At 42.5% G+C, this 9,202-nt stretch overlaps 1 long non-coding RNA gene across 1 annotated transcript; it reads left to right on the top strand.

Moving 5' to 3' along the window:
* Positions 1-4,695: 4,695 nt before the first annotated feature.
* Positions 4,696-8,898, top strand: LOC149873612 (uncharacterized). Its single transcript, XR_016439867.1, has 3 exons — positions 4,696-4,821; positions 5,678-5,761; positions 6,059-8,898. It is a non-coding gene; the product is annotated as an uncharacterized LOC149873612 (long non-coding RNA).
* Positions 8,899-9,202: the final 304 nt, after the last annotated feature.

Raw genomic sequence — 9,202 nt, 5'->3', positions numbered from 1 at the left:
TAGTGTGGATACACCATTTTCATTCTCAACATCCTTTAAAAAATATAATAATATTGTCTGTATTATAGCTGGGGATACTAAGACACAGAGGTTAAAGTTTTTTGGGGGGAGGGTTGTATTAATATTTGTGTGACTGATCTAAAAAATCCAGTTTTTGACAAAGTGTTTATTAAATCCAGTATGTCCTAAAGATTTTATTAATAGTTTCATAGTTGTTGGGGCCTGAAAGGGACCTTACAGATCATCGGGTCCAGCCCCCCTGAGCTTGGGCAGGAAAGACTGCTGGGGCCAAATGATCCCAGCAAGGTGGGTGTCAAGACACTTTATAGTTACGTCAAGACACTTGTTAATTTATAATCTTTCTTCTAATGATATTTTAACATTTTTTTGGTTTGGTCTCCCCCATGGTAATATTGAAAAGTCCCTTTCCAACAAGGCAGAAAATATAAAAGTGGTGGTATAAAATGTACAAAGAAATAGGTTTTCCTCCAACTTTGCACAGATTGTAAAGCTGGATGTGTTTTGTAAGTGTACTAGGTACAACATTTTCAGATACAAATGTCATTTTCCCTTTAAATGACTTGTCTGTAACTCCATACAAAGTCACCAATAGAGCTGGAGTCAGATTGCAGGAGATGCTGGCTCCTACCTTTGTGTTCATCCCACTAAAATATGCTTCTCCTGTAAGCACAAACACATTTAGAAAGGAGACAAGAGATCCCAGCGGAAGGAAACAATGCAATCCAGGAGGTGTTCAAGGGAACGGAAGACACAAATACAGAAACTTTCTCCTGCTTTTTCTTCCTCACAAGAGGAAGAAGAGCTCTGGCACACAGCAGGAGATTAATTGAACATACTGAAAAATGTACTTTTGTACTGCTGATCCCCCAGGGCAGCCATCTCCTTATTGCACCGCTCCCTCTTACACAGGAATAGGCAGGCCTTGCACATCTGCAACATCTTCCTGGCAAACAGAGAGACAGTTCTCATAAAAGATATCAGACTTCAAAGATAAGTGAAAAAGATGCTATATAAATGAACAGTCATCAAAGAGTGGTGACGACTGTGGCAAGCACCATTCTGCAATCCCTTCAGAGTACAAAATTCCCGTAATGTGAATGCTATTAGAGATGACTATCCCAAAGCAGCACTAGAGCAGGCTCTGTGGAAGATATAGCAAGGACATACAGGATTATCGCCCAGCTGAAATCATCTTTATAACCAGTGTTAGTCCTGTGGTTGGAGAAATAGAGGTGAGAGAGAAAAAAAAGCCATTTTCTATAAGAGCTCATCTAGAGTTTCAATTTGGGGGATTTTTGGCTATAAGGCCTTGTCTAAATGACTGAGAAAGGGAGGAAAAAAAAGTTCAGGCTTCCAGAGAACTCCAGCCTGTAAACCCTGTAATAGGGCACTGGATGGCTACAGGGGTGACCAATAGAATGCAAGCTACCAGTATTACATCATCTACTCCAGCTCTGATTGGGCAAGCCTAGAAGATATTCCACTGTGTCTTAGCAACTTCTTGGAGCTTCTGAGAGCTGCTATTAACCCCTTCGTGGCTGCTAGCTACCCCAGACTAGGAACCCCCCCACACTCTGAACGATGCTAAACAAAGTTTAAAAGACAGTGAAATAATATATTAAATCCTTCTGGTTATAGGTCTAGCCTATCTAGAGGCTTTTTGGTGAATAGCTCTGCCCTAGTACCAGCAAGCCAATGCACTCCCATGACATTTTTGTTTAGTAAAATATGCATTTGACCTCAAATACTGAACATCCCAAATATTAAATACACTAAGCACCTTAACGTATTCATACGCATACCATACACTTTAAAATATCAACTCTCTGGCCTGTTGGGCCACAGTTTCAAGGGCCAGCTCCCCACTCAGGGAGTCACAGCCTTGCTTTGCCAGGCAGGGGTCAAAAGGGGCTCTTTCCCAGGTCACCAGGGAAGATTTTCTCACCATCTGCCACCTCTCAGGATCACCGCCTCTTGCCCCTTGGGCAGCTGCTCAGGGACACCACTGCCACTTAAAGCTCCACTTGGCATTGCCGTTGTTGCTCTGATTGCTGCTCAGAGATGCAGCCAAGGTGCTTGCTGGGGTCTCTGCTGCTTCTCAGGGTCATAGTCATCACTGCTATACAAAGTTAGCACTGGTGCCTTGGAAGACCTGCTCTGCTGCCTCTAGGGATCATCATTTGGGGTCTCTGTAACCTCAGCTTGCTGCTTCTGGGAGCACCGTGGGGGTCCCTGCTGCAGGGGGTCAGTGCTGAGTGTGTCCCCTCTAGGATTTCAACTTTGAAGCTCACCAGTGAGACAGCTTCAGCTGTCATTTACTAGTGAGGCTTAACCAGTCTCAGCAAGAATTCCATTAAAGGACGACTGTAGTTGGGAATCTCCCTGGGCTGTCCAGTCACAGCCCCAAAGCTTGTTTTCCTTGGCCTCTCAGGGCCCTACTGCTCCCATCGAAAACCCATCTGTCCCCTTCCTGTCATGGAGTACACACAAGCTGGCTAACACCACTGTATAGCTATCAATAGATTCATTATTACTTGTTTTTGCACTATTGTTACCTTTTTCCCCTCCAAAAATCTAAGATACAGATAGAAGTGCTCTTTTTTAATTTCCCCCTCTTCCTTAGGGGTCGATCCTTACCCAAAAATCCAGAAGTAATCCCAACTTCAATGAGAAGGCAGTAGCACTCAGGACCTCTAGAATCGATGACTCTCAGCTTACTGTAGTGTGCTACAAATAATCTGTGGTCCTCACTTGTGGATTGATTCTCTGCTGCCTCGCAATAGTTAGCCATTAAATGTAGGCAAAAGAGAAATCAAATTCTACCACTCAGATCTGGTAGCACTTCATTCCCACTCTGGATTCCCTTGGGAAGTGAAAAAGCAGACTTCTACAGGTCTTTTACAAGTCTGTACTAAGTTTTTAGCAGCACTGGTTGGTTGTAGAAGAACAAGGCTAACTGGACGTGTTCTCTTAAGTATAAGTGCAAAATCTCTCTACACTCAGCAGAGATCATAACCAACAGGAATGTTAACCAAAATCAGCCATAAAGTGGTGTCCGACCACTTCTTTTGCAGTTATACACCACAACTGAACTCGTGATGGACAATCTACATAAGCTTCTGTGAACGTAAAAATGTGATTTTTATCTTTTTCAACACAAGACCACAGTCCCACTTGCCAAGGAGACACAGCCTCAAAGCATGACCATTCTCTTTGTTCTGTTTGTGCCCAGTTTGCGTTATTTGCAAGTGGTTGCCTTTTCACTGCCAACTGGCAATACATGTTAAATGAGAGCTTTCACTCACGAAGAAGGGCATTACTCACCAACTTTACAGGTGAAGTGAGGTCAAACACTCCTGCACGCCTGCAAGTGTCAACACAGCTGCATCAATTTATTTTTCTTTTCTTTTTTTTAACAACTTCTCCCTGGGGCATCCCCCATTTCTACCCTTTATAACAGTTCAGTCAAGGATTTCACTAGACTAGACAAGCATGAAATTAATTTTCCACAGTCGTTGATTAATTCCAAAGATCACAACTTGATAACTAGGCAGCATATCACTCCCTACCAAATAGAGACCTGGGGGCCGGGTGCCAGGGGATGAGAATTCTGCAAGATTCACCTCAATTTCCAATAAATAGTTCCCTCCACTGGAGAGGGGTTTATGGGAAGCATGGCAAAGCTTCTCTATCCTGCATATCCATATCAGTGAAAAAGAAAAGTCCGAATCCATTGCAGCTAGAGCCACCCCATTTGAGCAACTGCCTCTTTGTGCTACCACATGGACTCTTTTTTTCTCCTGGCTGCATATATCCAGCTGAAGCCAGGGGCTGATTCCCTTGCAACTATTCAGAAGAACTCCTAGAAAGGATCTAAAGAAAAGTTAATGCTTTTGGATTAGTTTGGAGGGTCCCAAGAAAGAGTACCAGAATAATCTCTTTACCCTCCATGCTCTTCGATGAGCGATATAGTTGAGATCCCTTGGGAGAGCAGAGTGGGTGATCTGGACTGTTAATGGGACCCAATGGCAACCTGAATCAATTCACCCTCCTCACATTATAAGTGCTCAGTATCTTTTTCTACTGTATCGTTCCATCTGACAGGGTCTTGGGGGGGAAAAAAATCAGTTTCTTACCAGCACTCCAATATTTCACATTTTAACTACCAGAGCTTTGTTTTTTTCAGTCCTTCAGCTTTACCACATAGAACATCTTCTCCTCCTATAACCCATCAGCCTGTTCAGAGCTGATTCCAAGGTACATGAGAGTTCTGCGCTTTCCCCCATGACCAGAGAAGTGCCTGTGTAAGATGCAGCTCCTCCTATCTTTGCAATAGCTTGTCTGTAACATGGTGAAAAATCACTGCTGAACCTGCCAGCTTGCTTACCCCAGGATAGTCTCTTCTACGCTTTAAAGCAACAAATGCTAAATGACCTGAGTTTCAGGTCTACAAGAGTAAATCAGGAATTAGCCTGCCAAAATTAATGGAATAACTTCTGTGTTTGTGGCACAGAGGCAAAATTGGGCCTGGTTGTAGATTTGCTATCCAGCGCCACCTGCTGTTGAGCAGGTATCAGGTCTAACTAAGCAAACTTTCTTCCAGTTTGTACAGGGCAGGGCTTAGGAGTGCAGGGAGCAAGGGGAGAACTGGAAGCTAAGGGGTGGAAGAAAGGGCTGAAAAGGAGCGAATGCCTGGGGACATGCCTAAGTGATACTGAGAGGCTTAAAGTGCAACATCTTGTGCATTAAAAACTCAGCCTTTCCTCCTTTGCCTCTCTCCAGGCCCTCTGCCGGCACCAGGTATGTCCCTTCTTTTTGCCAAGAGGTGAATGTTAACTAGTTTTGCTGAAATGCTGGGAAAGGAACCTGCACTAGTCAGTGGTACTATGCAACCAGCTACTTCCTTATAGTTCTTACAGGATTTTTGTTATGCACTCAGTTTTTAGTACCTGTTTTATTTTAGAAGGGGGAAAGTGAGCATGGGTCTGAGTGATCACTCACTTCCAGCAAAAGACCATTGTGGGAGGAATAGGGAGATGTGAGGAGGTCTATTTTTCCCCCCAAACTGGGAAGAAACAGCAATTTATGAAGATCTTAGAGGAACTGCTGGAGACCTGACCCCACTATACAAAGCACTGTCTCTGTACCAGCACTGAGACCTAAATATACTCATCTGGCTCTTCTAAAGACAGATGCCTTTGCATTTCACTGTGGTCAGAGTCCTCTTCTAAGTGGCACACACTGAGCATGGTTAACTATGCTGTTACCTGACAGAAGTGTGCACCTAATATGTCCAGCCCTGGCCTCTTAGCCTTCCATATATCAAGATCCCATGCAGCACTGTACCTGGACTGCTGGCAGCCCTAGGCAAACTTTTAGTACTGGACCCCCTTTGCCAGAGATAATGATAATAATAAATTTTATCATTATCATTTTCAGGCCTCCTTTCTGTCCAGGTCCTGGGCAGCTGCCCAGCTCTCCCATGCCTGCCTGTGTCCAGCTCTGATTCCATGCATTGAAAAAGACTCTCCCAGAGGGTTTTGAGGAGTATTACTTGAGAGACTAAGGACTTAGGCAGGCAAGGTTCTTTGGGTAGATGTGATATCTTTTATTAGACCAACTGAGTAGTTGGAAAAAATTCTTTGCACACTTTCAGGCACAAACACCCTTCTCAGCTGATGCAAGATCTCCAAGGAATGAAAGAAGCTAAAAGTGTGAGTGACAGGATGTCAAGGAGAATGTAAGTAGGTGGCAACTAGGAAAATAAAAGGTAGAGGGGAGTGGGGGGATGAACCAACTAATCCGTTATTAGTTGGTCTAATGAAAGATATCACCTCTACCCAGAGTTCTGATTCCTTTTGCCTGTAGACCAATACAGCTACAATCTGTATCTCAGCAACAGGAAAGGGCAAATCACACAGATCTTATCTTACCTGAAAAAGCAAAAACCTGCCTTCTACCTTGTGTACTCATTTACCTCTAGGTGAAGTGGATGTAACATGAAACCATTCTGATTTGGTATCCCTGTACTTTGCAGAGATGTGAATGACTGGAGAAGACAAAGCTGTGGAGAATCAGGACCTGGTGTTTGGTTGCTTAATCTGCAAAATAAGCAGCAGTAAAAGACTGGAAGACTGTTAGAAATATTTTTCTCTCATAACTTAGATCCTCTCTGTAAACATCCTGTGCACATATGGTGCAAGAAGAACATATTATAGCATGATCATAATAATTAGTATGCTAATAATTATTTACAAGCGAAGAAGTCAGAGCACCCAGAAACTACCCTAGAAATCTGTAATGAGTTAAGCTGCCACCAATTCCACTCTTGATTTGAGATTGCCAGGAGGATTTTAAATGGTGATTCTATAAATGAGGGGGGTGAATTGTTGGCACACTGCTTACAAAAGCTTATGCTACACTTCTCTGATTTAGTTAGTCTTATACTAAAGTGCAAATCTACCCTGCCTTCTTGCTGACCAACATAGCTAACCTCCCCTTTCTACTAACTACTTACTCTATTCAAATATTAATTATAATTAATATAGAAAAGTTTTTGATTTTCTACAGTCCAACAAGGAATGTGTGAACTTCAAAGATTCTGCACAAATTCTGCAAACCTCTTAGTCTTTTTGGTGCACAGAAATCTCAATTCCCTTCTCCTAAACTCTTCATGTTCAACACATATTCTAAACCTGTTGCCTTTCTTTGAAGCTAATTCAACAGACAAAAGACACTTTTTTTCTAGCTAAAGAAAGCCTGTGCTGTATATTTGGGACAAAATAAACAAAATTCCCCTCCAACAATCTTCCCTCCTCCCCAGTTTGGGGAGCTAAAAATGAGTGACCTATATGCAGCTTACACAGTGAATTTTTCCTTCTCTCCTAAAGTCTTTCTTCTCAGTAATAAAGTGCTATTCACCAGTCCAATCATACTCTAAGAGCTGTACTGATTTCTCTCAACCCACACCTTGCCAGAAAGTTTTCTGCAATGGAAAGTCCATTTGGGGCACATTATAGTAGTTTAGTAATTAAGCAGAGGCAGCTAAACCTGCTTTCTGCCAATGGCCACCCATCCAACCTCAAAAACAGAGTAGGCCAGTAAGCTCAAGTGGGTCAGACAGCTGAAGAAGAACATAATTAAATAACTCTTCTTGTTCAGTCTTTGCCAACCGGGCTCCTGTGACTAAAGCTAGCCTCCACGTCAAAAGCCTCAATGTACTGATTGGCCACACACCGGTGCTGCAAATACATTGGAGTAGGTGCTTATGGGATAAGGAGAACAATTTAGGTCACTCTTCTACCCTCATGTACCCAGCACTTCATTTAGCTTGTCCGAGTGGTCCCACCAAAGTCAAGGACAAGAAAGAAAAGGACATTAAAATCAATAATAATTTTCAGGGCATGAGGAATTCAGAATCAGTCCTAAAATAGTTTCCTTGCCAGGACTGCAGGACTGAAAGTCCTTAGTTAATGTATTCTCTTAGTTAATTTATATGTTCTCTTCACATGTTTTCATACTGACAAATCCCTCTGTGCTGATACCAAAGTTGTATCCTATTTTGGCTGGCCCTGCTGGAGGCTGGATCATGCAGCTCAGCATGCCATAGACTCAGGAAGGGACTGTGAATGACAAAAAGCACAGGCAGGGATTAGTCCCCATACACTGTTCAACTATTCTAGTTGGGTCCTACCAGCATTTGACAGACCCTTGAAAGATCTATCTTTTTTGGCAATATTTGTACAGCTTGTCATGCCAATCAAGTCTCACTGAGCTGAACTGAGGGGCAGAAAAGGAATTCTTCCTCTCTATCCCCCACTGCTCTTTTAGGAGCAAATTATTTTCTTATTTACAGCAGTCACATAACAAAGTCAAAAGGAATTATTCAGGTTTTATACCTGTGTAGTTGACAGTAAAATTGAATCTTTAACAAGGAAGCAATTTATCTTTCTCTGTTTTTTGACTGTTCTAAGAGAAGAGGTGGAGAGAGACCTGGAAAAAGACGTTTCAGCTAATACCTTTCCATATCTCCTCCCTATTTCTATAGATGCTGCTTCACTGCTTCTCTTTCTGAGTTGATGCATTTTTACTTAATTGTACGTTGCCCAGAGTATTCTTGTGCTAATTCTTTAGTCTGTAAACCTTCCAAGGCAGGAATTATTATTTCTTCTCTGCCTTTGTACAGTGCTGAGCACAAGATGCTCATATCAGTACATTACTAGACAAATAGTGATACTTTTCTGTGTTACAGAACAACTAACACTGAACCAGTCTGTAGCAGTACACTAGCTCAGTCCCCTAGCATTGGGACATACTGTACCTGGAAGGCCTAGGGAGCTGCACTAATGCATGGCCCTTGTACTGGCCCTTCACACATAAGTGAATTTCAACCCATTGTGCATAAGAGCATGTAGGTTTTAAAACTGACCACAAGATGTCCCTATAACTCTAATCCTATCGTTATGCTTTAAGGGCAGGGCTGCTCAGCATTTGAATGGCAGGCTTCATAGAACTGATGAAGTGCCCTTGGGTTCACAGAAGCTTGTGCACTTGCATGCTCTCACACATGCTCTCTGTCTCTTATTTAGCTACTCTATAAAGATACCCTGCCCTTGGGCTTCTAAGGAACACTGAAAGGTGACAGGAATGGTGCTGGGGATCTCATAGCTAACTCTCCTCTGTTGAATTGGCACCAAAGCAATGGCTAGTTGGTGCTGGATCCCTGTATGGATCTCTGAAATAAGACAAAACCAAGTTTTGTGTAAAAACTGGCTTGGGTAATTGTCAACTTATACTCCTTCTTCTGGCTTCCGGTTGGCAGTTGTTAGGCATCTCCCCCACATCTGGAGGACTGCAGCTCTGAAAACAACACTTGTTAGAAAGAGGATTTTTGGTTTATGCCCATTTGACCAGAAATCAAAAAAAGGATACATTCCAGCGTCATTTCTTTCTCTACCTAATCTTAGAGGTTGAAAGTATCCTATGCAGGGTAGCATGTATAAAAGTCCTACCTAGATTGTAATAAAACAAGATTTAAGGAAAAGAGAACATCATGCTGAATAAAGGAATAAACTTGTTTGCATGACATATCTAGCCTGAGACTGCCGAAGATCATCAAAACTGATCTGATCCATGTTGTTTAGGATAGAAATCACACTTATTTACAAAAAGTGCATTTTCT

Source organism: Crocodylus siamensis, chromosome 1 (genome assembly GCF_052110815.1).
Source record: "Crocodylus siamensis isolate JL-2025a chromosome 1, ASM5211081v1, whole genome shotgun sequence".
Lineage (NCBI taxonomy): Eukaryota > Metazoa > Chordata > Crocodylia > Crocodylidae > Crocodylus > Crocodylus siamensis.
The sequence above is the reverse complement of the archived record's forward strand: the minus strand, read 5'-3'. Positions and strand labels throughout refer to the sequence as shown.